The sequence below is a fragment of the Pezoporus wallicus genome, unplaced genomic scaffold (assembly GCF_028554395.1).
Source record: "Pezoporus wallicus isolate ANWC-B61680 ecotype Strahan unplaced genomic scaffold, APGP_CSIRO_Pwel_v1 contig_5552, whole genome shotgun sequence".
Taxonomy (NCBI): Eukaryota; Metazoa; Chordata; class Aves; order Psittaciformes; family Psittacidae; genus Pezoporus; species Pezoporus wallicus.
The window spans coordinates 2,815,743-2,828,014 of NW_026640754.1; the positions used below are offsets into that span (position 1 = coordinate 2,815,743).

A 12,272-nucleotide genomic window follows, 5' to 3' on the forward strand; every position below is an offset into this window, starting at 1 on the left:
GAATGCCTGTCCTGTGAAAAAAGCTAGCAGTAATGAAATATTTGTAATTAAGTTGCCAGGTCTTACATATATTTTATATGAGATATATTTTGTTGAGGATGTTATGATCCTTCTTGAATGATAGGTGAAGAATTAAAACATGATGACATCATATTTCACTTGCTGAATTTTAGTAGCTGTTGAAACATCTAACATTTAAATCTTAAGAAAGTACCCCTGTTTGAGGGAGTTTATCAAAACAAATTTAATTTAGACACATGCTTAATCTCTGTGTTTGAAGAAAAATGTTTTTAAACATATTTTCTTGAATGGATTAAATTCTAATGTATCACTTTGTATCTGTAAGGTTTTATATTCACAGAAACATACTGAAATAGCGCTCAATTTTGATTCTTTTTTTTTAGCTGTTCTCTAGCTACACATGCTCCTTGGGCCTGGCAGTGCTATTAGATGAGATAAACCCCATATAAACATAGATATTCTGCTGCTGAAGGCAGAATGTTTTTTAAAATAGACAGAATGCCTCTACCCTATGCTTCAGAGACATTTCAGTAATTTTGCTGGGGAGGACGCTAACTTCAGATTGACTTGTTATCTCTAGCTATGCCAACTACACAGATCCACTGATCCTCTGATTGCAGGAGGGTTATCAGAATGGCTTAGCCCTGCAGGAACCTGAGGTCCAGGTCCAGACTATTTCTGTGCTCAACCTGATAAGCCGTGCTACTGGAGTACTCAGGTGCAGAGCAAGGAGCCCAACTGAGGTTTCAGAGCAGCCACATTGAGTCTAGCAAGGAAATTGCTGAGCCAGAGTTAACAAGCTCAGCTGACTCTGAACTAACTCATTATGGAGGACTGCAAAGTTTCTGCAGTGACCTCCATACCTTTATCTTTTGGGGTCATGAGTGTTTCAGCTCACTGAATAATGAAGAGCTGAATACATGCATGAGGACTTGATTCTCTGTTGTATTTTAATACTCTAGGTCAGATTTTAGATTTCTTTTTTCTTTACAGAAATCCTAATGCCTGAAATTTCCTTTTTCAGACATTAGTTATTTTTCTTTCTCTCCCTTTTTCCACCTAAAAATCAATTTCTTTTTTTCTTTTTGTTTGTTTGTTTTATTATAGTCCAGCAAGGAGACCAGTGTAACAGACATGAAACCCCTCTCTTTTGCATTTAAAAGTGGTAGTCTAAATTAAGAATGTGGATATTAGTTGCTTGCTTTGTTTTATATCTCTGAGTTTTATTTGTGTTAAATGAATTTCCTGTCACTGATCCCAAGCTGGCATTTTCGGGATAGCATGAAATTGGTTTCCGAGTTCAAGCCTTCACTACATTATGATGCCATAATGTTATACAATCTCCTTTGCTAATGGCCTAATCTGATTTAGAACAAAACATTTTTAGCAAATACTCAGATTCATTAACCACTTCCAAGCTAAATCAGCATACATGCACTGTATGCACCTAGGTGCTAGGACAGGTCTTGATCACCAGCTGATACAGAATAGCAGAGCAAAGAAACTGCAAGTAAAGGGAAATAGACATTTTATTGAAGGAAAGAAAATAACAGAGGAGAGTAATGGCTTCTGTCTCTTCAGATTATTGGTAGCATGGGTTTGCTCCAGGTAGGTTTTTGCAGCTCTCACAACACATCTGCCTTACTCCAGCAGCTATAAACGTCAGTTTACCCCAGCATCACCTCACAGCAGACTCTTTCTCTCAGACTCTGTAACATTTCCCTTTAGTTTTTTTGGTCCTTATAAAATTTCCTACAGGGCTTTGGTTTCAGAATCTAGATGCTTTAGAGAAGAGTTAGTACAGATTTGTACCAATTTAATTTTTTACTTTTGTATGGCAACCTATGAAAAGCTTGTTTTAATTCTTTCCCTGTCCCTCAGGGAAACGGGAAACTAAATAAACCTATATAAGAACAATAAGTACTCTAGCTCCCTGCCCTATTTGTTATTCTTCTTCCATACCAGTTTTGGAGCAGATTTAAAAATGCATTTGTTAGTGATATGCCAGAATTTGAGAAGGTTTGTTTTTGTCATTATAGATCAGATGATTTCTCTTACCTTCTTCAATATGTTTAATTTTTTTTTTCTATTGGATTGATATTGGTATATACATGTGTAGAAATGTTTTTAAAGCTGCTTTATCTGTTATGTAAACAGACAATCGAAAATTCTATTACTGTAAAACATTACTACCATGAGCCTCAGAAAGAATAGGTATCCATACAGATTTTCAAAAGCTAACATAAAATCACCACACCATAAGTACTAATGGTTTTAAGGCTAAGGTTTTGCATCAGAGCTGTAACTTCTTTGTCCTTTGACCTGTATGTATGGGCATTTACTTTTGTACTTCATAGTCTTCCTATAACTGGTAAATGCTGGCCACATGCCTGGGCATCCATATCAATTTGTAGATCAAAGAAAAGCCCAAACTAACTATAAATAAAATCATGAGAAAGTCTTAGAAATTGTGAGCCCAAGTTTAAGATGTTCAATTCAGGAATCATGGCCGAAATGCTAATGTATGCTGACTGAATTTAGAAAAAAAATAAAAACACAAAGCCAAAAAACAATAAACAAACTTTTCCTTTTCTGTTGAAGGGAATGTCACAAGGGAATAAGAAACTTTTAATTGAGTTTTGAAATACTGCCTTTGATTCTTTTAATGCTGTAGCAAATAGGTCACTGTTTGATTAAGACTCTTTAACAACTTCCTGTCCAGGGACTAGAAATTAGTATGTGAAATAAGATTAAACAATCCAAACAGGTATTTTATATCCATGATTCTTTAGACAAGGGGAGGAAAAAAAAAAAAAAAAATGAATGCAAAGAATTAAAAGAAATTGCATAGACCAAGATAGATCGTTTAAAAAATGTTAGGTCTAATATGGTATGAATTGTTTTATCACAATAGATGTTTTGATATACTTACAAAGATGGCAATATAATTTTTCACTAACATAGCTCTCTTTGTTCATGTTCCTATTCATTCACAGCTTTCACACACTGCATGCCAGAGGCATTTGCAGCCTTAACCTCTGCCAACATCCCTTGCTCTGACATAGCACCTGGGGAAGAAAGGGATGCAGGTGAACCAGGGCTAGATGAGAGAGACATCAATATCTGCTAGGAGGACTCCTTTGAAACACAGGCTTTGCTTGAAAGCTGCTTTTTCCTGAGGGAGAATAGGATGCAGGATCTCTCTACATAATTGGCTTCTCCCTTCAATGCGGCAGTGGGTACAGATAAATTTGAAAATTACTTTTCTTCTTCGGTGCTTAGAGGGTTATTATTTGCTCCTTTGTCCTTTTATTTAGTTATTAAAATAAATAAATAAATAAAAGTTGTTCCAGCCTAAAAGCCACATTTTTCTGTGAATTATTTAATTACAGTAGAATTTCCAAAGGTGTTCAACAAGCACTTTATCTCTGCTCCCATTGAAGTAATTGATGAAAATACTGTAGACATTTATGCGAATAATGATAAGCCATTTTTTAGAAACTTTGAAACATGCAGTTCTGTTATAATCCCAAGAAACTACAACCTCCTTTGAATAAGGGGTATAAGGAATACAGGTATTAAACCTGACAGTCTGTTCTCTCCGTCCATTTGCATTTTTGTAGCCCAAGACCAGAAAAAAGTACAGGTATTTCTTCTCCATATAGCATTGCAAAATGAAGTTTAAGTGTGAAAATTATAATTTTTCTCATTAGTCTAATATGTAGTTGGCTTTCCTGCAAAAGAATTAAAAAATAATGACAGAGATCAATTGGGATGACAAAGCTAGAATTAGGTCCAGTGAAAGAATGTAAAGAACAAGAATGGGATTCAGGCTTGGTTATAATCGTATGGATAATGTGTCATTAGAAGAAAATAATTTTAGCTACATCAATAAAAGACAAATTTGGAAACTAAAGTCTATTAAGTAATTCTTCTTTGTGAGCATGAATATTATCCTACATTGTCATAATATAGTACGAGGTGCAGGTGTGAAAAGGACCTATTAAATCACACAATTCATTCCAGTGCTAATCCAGTATTCTTACCCTGAAAAAAACAAACTTCAGTTATGGTATTTGAAAAGTTTTACAAGGAGTTTTGGAAACTGGATCAGTGTTGATATTTTAGAACTGGATTAAAAGCCATACTTTGTCAAAATACAGTTTAAGGGAAAAAGCCCTCTGCTTAATGAGAAGCTTTCTTGCAATATTTTTCCTGCCAGTAGCTTTTTCTGTTCACACACACAAAAAAAAAAACACACCAAAAAACAAACAATAAACTCACAAAACCCCCCAAAACTACCCCCAACAAAACCCCCCAAAACTAACCATGTATTTCAGATGGAGTTGAAAACAGTTTCAAAACCAAGAAATATTTAAGGATTTTTAGTCTTGAGGTTACTAGGGATATTTAGCACAACTGAATGTAATTATGAGTCAACAAACAGAAGCCAAAGTTTTCAGGAGTGAGAACATAGCTGACTAATTCACACAGAGGTGAGTTTTAGTAAATGTAAACATTAAAAAACATATTTTTCTTTGATACAGGGATGTAACAAATTTCCAGGCAACTGAATGGTGAAGGGAATACTGATAAAAGCAGTAAATTGCGGTACTGTTGTGACCTAAAAGTAATTCCAGCACTCTGGTAAAAATAAAAGTAAGTGTATACAAATTTTTGCATAAAATATTTTAGTTTTTCCATCTCTTGTAATCTTACTAGATCTACAATAAATAAATTCATATCTATTAGTACTAGTTATTTCTTTTCAATATTAGATGTGTACACGAGCAAACAAATGGAAAAGAAGATAAGGTATCACTCAAGCTCAAATTAGCACATAAACTTGCAGCATTTGAATTATTTCTTTTAATGTCCACCCAACCACCTCAGCCTTCCTTGGCAAGGAAATTTAGGTCAAAATTCTGCTTTTATATGCAAGTCTCTGGAATCTGAGCTGCCTCCCTCAGCAGCAGAAAATGCTGTATGATTGAGATAATATTTGTTGGATATGGATGAATAGAATATAAAAAACCCTAAATGCTTATAATAAAAATTAAAACCAAGAGAGGATACTTAGCAAAATGATTAAAAAATTAAAACCAAAAAGGGCAATTAGCTCATACTAACAGGATAATATATAGACTATTTGTGGTAGACAGTAATAACAGTCTCCATTACAACAGTGGAGGGTGGGATTGCAGTGACAGAGCATTTTATCTGGGTCATCTTGCATTTTTCAAAAATTTTTTTTTCATTCTTCAGGGACCTTAAGAATGCCAGTGGAGGTTCAGACCCACATAAAGTGAATTCTAGACTAGGTATCTAGAGATAACAAAACTGCTCCTTTTAGTGTTCTTTTATACATTTCAGAGCTCCACAGGCACAATTCTCACTCCCAGAAGTCCTGAGACTTCAGCTTTTACTAGTTTGCACCTAGCTCAAGATAAAGGTGAATTTAAATAATTTCAAGCTCTTCCCTAGTATTAAAAATACATATCTATCATATATTACCTTGTATGTTTGACAATATCAGTTAGAGGTACATATATATATGTGTAAACAAATATAATTAATGAAAAGGTTACTTCAGAATACTTCATTACTGACTGAAAGAAAATCCAATTGACAGCTGAATAGGAAAATGACTGTTTAAATGCCACTTTGGACAAATAAATTGGGAAGAGACCCAAAAGAATGTAAAAAAGACAGACTGGGAAGCGTCACGGTAAAAAAAGACAAGAAAAAATACTGAAGGGCAATCCCAGACACAGCTACAGGCTGGGCAGAGAAGAGATTCAGAGCAGCCCTGTGGAGAAGGACTTCGGGGTGTTGGTCAAAGAGAAGAAACTTAACATGAGCCGGCAGTGTGTGCTTGAAGCCCAGAAAAGCAACCGTATCCTGGGCTGCATCAAAAGGAGCATGACCAGCAGGTTGAAGGTGGTGATCTTGCCCCTGTACTCTGCTCTCATGAGACCCCACTTGGAGTATTGTGTACAGTTCTGGTGTCCTCAACATAAAAAGGACATGGAACTGTTGGAACAAGTCCAGAGGAGGGCCACGAGGATGATCAGGGGCTCAAGCACCTCCCGTATGAAGAGAGGCTGAGAAAGTTGGGGCTATTCAGCCTTGAGAAGGCTGAGTGGAGACCTCATAGCAGCCTTCCAGTATCTGAAGGGGGCCTACAAGGATGCTGGAGTGGGTCTCCATCAGGGACTGTAGTGGTAGGACAAGGGGTAATCAATTTAAACTTAAACAGGGGAAGTTTAGGTTGGATATAAGGAGGAAATTCTTTCCTGTTAGGGTGGTGAGGCACTGGAAGAGGCTGCCCAGGGAGGTTGTGAATGCTCCATCCCTGGTGGTGTTCAAGGCCAGGCTGGACATGGTCTTGAGCAACATGGTGTCCTTGCCTATGGTGGGGGAATTGGACCTAGACGACCTTAAGGTCATTTTCAACCCTAACCATTCTGTGATTCTAATATCAGATTTCTTCTTTATGCCCATCTGCCTTTCTAAGTAACCTTAGCCAATAGCCAAAATTCCTGCTATACTTGGGAAGGAATAATTGCAGCAATGTGCGGCTCTTCAGTGGATTGTTTTTCTCAAAAATGATGTGTAATTCCCATCCCCAGAGGTTTTTGAGAACTGGTTTGATGGGGTCTTGAGCAACCTCATCTGATCCCACCACTTGAACAGGCAGTCAGACAATATGGTCTCTTGAGCTACTTTCCAACATGAGTTATTCTATGATCTTGCATACACTGCTGCTGCTCAAAGCCTTCAGTTTAAATCAGTAACATATGCTATCTAAAATCAATTAGTAAGCCATGATCTGAACTATCAGTTCAAATTGGTGTTCAATATTGAAGCAAATTTTGGTGCCTTATTAAATATCCAGTAGAATGAAGGCTGCACAGTTCTCTTAGGTCAATAACCCAGTGGTTCAATAAACCTCACTGGGTCAAATTCATGCCTAAAGTTATTTTATTGATTTTGGAAATTTACCACTGGAAATATTATGTCAAGTATCTTCTCTCAGTAATCAGTGGTTCATATGGAGTACAAGAAACTCCATAGCTGAAAAAGAAAGTAAATTGCTTTCATTTTGCATGTTTCCCTGAATTTTCATAAATCTCTAATCCTTTTATAGTTGTACTAAAGTTTTAACTCCAATAATATTTTGAAGAGATTTACGATAAAATTTCCAAGAAGTACAGAATTATTTTCAATGACCAGTGAACATCACAAAGAGATTAATATTAGAGTTCAATTTATAATTTAGGCTCTGCTTTCTAGCTAAATTATTAAAAAAGTAATTAGCCACATAAATTGCCATATTAATTGTGAAGCATGAACCTGGTGCAAAACTCATTTATATCTACTTTTTAGATACAGTAATGTTTCCTCTGTCATGATTTATTTAATCCATAGATCCCAATGGTGGAAATCACCTCTATGTAGAAAATATGATAACAACCACTTAAAAATAGTTTTTCCTGGACTTCTACACAGGACTGGAATAATTTTTCTTCACTCATGACTCAGAATATTACACTTTAAGGATTACTGTCTGACTCTGTCCCAGCCATCCTCTGTTTTGGACTACATGATGGCTTTGGCTGGGATAGAGTTAATTTTCTTCATCTTAGCTGGTATGAGACTATGGTTTGGATTTGTGCTGCAAACAGTGTTGGTAACACAGGCATGTTTTTGTTCTTGTTGAGCAGTGCTTACACAGAGTCAAGGCCTTTTCTGCTCCTCATACCACCCCACCAGTGGGGAGGCTGGGGGTGCATAAGAAACTGGGAAGGGACATAGCCAGGACAGCTGACCCCAACTGACCATAGGGATATCCCATATCATATGGTGTCATGCTCAGCTCATGCTGAACACCTGCCTGCCAATGCAAAGTGTATGAATTCTTTGTTTTGCTTTGTTTGTGTGTGGCTTTTACTTTACCTGTTCAACTGTCCTCTCAATCTACAAGTTTTCTCATGTTTTCCTCTTCCAGCTCTCTCCCCTAGCCCACCTTCAGGGAACGAGCAAGCAGCTGGGTGGTGCTTAGTTGCTGGCTGTCAGAGAGAGCGACCGGAATCAAGAGAATGACTCAATATGAGTTATGCTTCTTGTTCGTTTTATAAAATCCTTAACCCCTTATATGCTATTTCTTACATGCACTTACAGTGATTTGGCATATTATGATTGGATACATGTCCTGAAGACCCTTAGTGACTAACATATAATTGGTTAAACACAGGTGTGAGAACTCGACCTCAAAAGCTTGCCAATAGTCCACGGTTCTCATTAACTCGGTGAATTCCAGCCTCTTATCTTGCTTGCTTAAGCTTCTTCGGGCCTCTCATGGCCTTGCTGTATCTTCCAGGATTATTCAGAGTTTATGTACCAATTATGCATTCTCCCGTGAGAACACTGTCTCCACAGCTGGCTTGGGTTAAACCATGAAAGACTAGTTCTTGTTGTTCTGCTGTTTTAGAATTCAGAAGACCGAGGTAGATTTATACATCTGATTTTATTTAGATCAATACAACTTGTATTCAGAGAGCTCTTTTTTTCAGTCTCAACACTTTCCAAAAACTTTCAGAGGTACATGCTTTATCTTTGAGATTATACATTTAAGACAGTTGATTGAAAACTATGCTGATGTGATTCTTCCAAAGCCTAGAAGAAGAGTCCTGGTAGATAGAATAACCTATGGCAGAACATTATCTCCAATGAAACAATCTATTTTCAAAAGTACCTGCAGTGCAGCAGGACTTGCAGTGTGATTTGTTTTTCACAGCTTATAATACCTTCTATCAAGAACTGTTATATTTCTAGTTTTGTATTATTTATTAGATGTTAATGAAAGTTGCATGACTAACTTGAACTTCTTCAGGGTGTACATGAAGCACATACCTAGTGTTTCTGCATTGTTCTGGTACAACAATTTAAAAAATCCTTTTCTAATCATTCTGACTTCTACACACATTAGGGAGATAACCTGAAATTTAGAAATTAAAAAGTTTGAGTAGTTCATATACTAAATATAGGATAAATGTAATTGTATCTTGTCTTGTTTAACAACAAGGGTTCAGTTACCCTAAATCCTTCTTCAACACACTGAAACTATTTAAATTCACAGGACATTCCTAAAACCTTTTAGCAGGTATTACCAGCCTAATGATGTTGGGACCTTTTTATCCAAGATGTCCAGTCTATTTTGAAACATAACAGTAGTGGATATGAATCATATGATGTAATGAGAAAAGTAAATTCACCTGTGTCTTTGGCTTCTAGACACAGTGCAGGAAAAAGAATATTAATATTTGACAAAGATCAAAGGAACATCAAAATGAGTGTGGCATATGGCCCACCAAAAAATTAAATAAGGAAAATCTTGAGTAGGGGGGGTAAACATAATAGACCATTGCAATGAGAACACACAAAGAACTGTTTTCTGCACATCTCCTTCCCTCCTGTTTATGACGGGAAGTCCTCAAACTCTACAAAAAATAGAAACTCTTTGTTAAAAGCTCATGGGATCAAACAATCATAGAATAGTTAGGGTTGGGAAGGACCTGAAGATCCCCCAGTTCCAACCCCCATGCCATGGGCAGGGACACCTCACACTAAACTGTGTCACACAAGGCTCTGTCCAGCCTGGCCTTGAACACCACCAGGGATGGAGCATTCGGAACTTCCTTGGGCAATCCATTCCAGTGCCTCACCACTCTTACAGTAAAGAACTTCTTCCTTATATCCAGTCTAAACTTCCCCTGTTTAAGTTTGAACCTGTTACCCCTTCTCCTACCACTCCAGTCCCTAATGAAGAGTCCCTCCCCAGCATCCTTGTAGGCCCCCTTCAGATACTGGAAGGCTGCTATGAGGTCTCCACGCAGCCTTCTCTTCTCCAGCCTGAACAGCCCCAACTTTCTCAGCCTATCTTCAAACCGGAGGTGCTCCAGTCCCCTGACCATCCTCATGGCCCTCCTCTGGACTTGTTCCAACAGTTCCATGTCCTTTTTATGTTGAGGACACCAGAACTGCACACAATACTCCAGGTGAGGTCTCACAAGAGCAGAGTACAGGGGCAAGATCACCACCTTCAACCTGCTGGTCACGTTCCTTTTGATGCAGCCCAGGATAAGGTTGCCTTTCTGGGCTGTGAGCACACACTGCCGGCTCATGTTAAGTTTTGTCACTTTGACCAACACCCCAAAGTCCTTTTCCACAGGGCTGCTCTCAATCTCTTCTCTGCCCAACCTGTAGCTGTGCCTCAGATTGCTCAGACCCAGCTCTAGGACCTTGCACTTGGCATGGATAAACTTCATAAGGTTGGCATCCATCAGCCCACCTCACAAGTGTGTCAAGGTCCCTCAGGATGGCATTCCTTCCCTCCAGCATATCAACTGAACCACACAGCTTGGTATCATCGGCAGACTTGCTAAAGGCATGCTCAATCCCACTGTCCATGTCCCAACACAGATCCCTGAGGGACACCACTTGTTATTGGTCTCCAGCTGGACATTGAGCTGTTGACCACAAATCTTTTCATGCAGCCATCCAGCCAGTTCTTTATCCACCGAGTGGTCCATCCATCAAATTGATGTCTCTCCAATTTAGAGACAAGGATGTCATGTGGGACAGTGTCGAATGCTTTGCACAAGTCCAGGTAGATGACATCAACTGCTCTACCCCTGTCCATCAGTTCTGTAGCCTCATCACAGAAGGCCATCAAATTGGTCAGGCAGGATTTCTCCTTAGTGAAGCCATGCTGGCTGTCACCAAGCACCTTGTTGATTTTCATGTGCCTTAGCATGCCTTCCAGGAGAATCTTCTCCAAGATTTTGCCAGGCACAGAGGTGAGACAGACTGGTCTGTAATTCCCCGGGTCATCCATTTTCCCCTTCTTCAAAATGGGGTTATATTTCCCTTTTTCCACTCGTCAGGAACTTCACCTGGCTGCCAAGATTTTTCAAATATGATAAACAGTGGCTTCGCAACTTCATTTGCTAGCTCCTTCAGGACCCGCAGATGGATTTCATCAGGTCCCATGGACTTGCGCACTTTCAGGTTCTTAAGATGGTCTTAAACCATATCTTCTCCTACAGTGGGTCTAGGGTCCTCATTCTCACAGTCCCTGTGTCTGCCTTCCAAGACTTGGATGGTGTGGTCAGAGACTTTGCCAATGAAGACTGAGGCCAAGAAGTCATTCAGAACCTCAGCCTTCTCCAAATCCAGATGAGCCAGTTCTCCTGTTAGCTTCTGGAGAGGGCCAATGTTGTCCCTAGTCTGTCTTTTATTCACAATGTACCTATAGAATCCCTTCCTATTATCTTTAACATCCCTAGCCAAGTTTAATTCTAACTGGGCCTTAGCTTTTCCTAACCTGGTCCTTAGCTTCCCATACAACATCCCTGTATTCTTGCCAGGCTGCATGACATGCTTCAACCTTTTATAAGCCTCCTTTTCCCCTCAAAGTTTCCTCATCATCTCCTTATCCATCCAAGGAGGTCTCCTGGCCCTCCTGCTGCACTTCCTTCTAGTTGGGATGCAAAACTCCTGAGCTTGTAGCAGGTGATCCTTGAATGTCAGCCAACAGCCTTGGGCCCCTTTGCCCTTTAGGGCTATATCCCATGGAACCTTACTAATCAGGTTCCTGAAGAGACCAAAGTCTGCTCTTTTGAAGTCACAGTATCACAGTATCACAGTATGTTAGAGATTGGAAGGGACCTCGAAAGATCATCTAGTCCAATCCCCCTGCCGGAGCAGGAACACCTAGATAATGTTACACAGCAATGTCTCCAGGCGGGTTTTGAATGTCTCCAGGGAAGGAGACTCCACAACCTCTCTGGGCAGCCTGTTCCAGTGTTCCGTCACCCTCACTGAGAAGAAGTTTCTTCTCAAGTTTAAGTGGAACCTCTTGTGTTCCAGTTTGTACCCATTACCCCTTGTCCTATCATTGTTTGCTACTGAGTAGAGCCAGGCTCCATCCTCGTGACACTCCCCCTTTATATATTTATATACACTAATAAGGTCACCCCTCAGTCTCCTCTTCTCCAAACTATAGAGACCCAGCTCCCTCAGTCTTTCCTCATAAGGGAGATGTTCCACTCCCCTAATCATCTTAGTTGCCCTGCGCTGGACTCTCTCCAGCAGCTCCCTGTCCTTCTTGAACTGAGGGGCCCAGAACTGGACACAATATTCCAGATGGGGTCTCACCAGGGCAGAGTAGAGGGGAAGGAGGACCT

At 39.3% G+C, this 12,272-nt stretch overlaps 1 long non-coding RNA gene across 1 annotated transcript; it reads left to right on the top strand.

Annotated features, from left to right (window-relative positions):
• The first annotated feature begins 1,555 nt into the window (after window positions 1-1,555).
• Window positions 1,556-3,379, top strand: LOC130605105 (uncharacterized). Its single transcript, XR_008973614.1, has 2 exons — window positions 1,556-1,629; window positions 3,018-3,379. It is a non-coding gene; the product is annotated as an uncharacterized LOC130605105 (long non-coding RNA).
• Window positions 3,380-12,272: the final 8,893 nt, after the last annotated feature.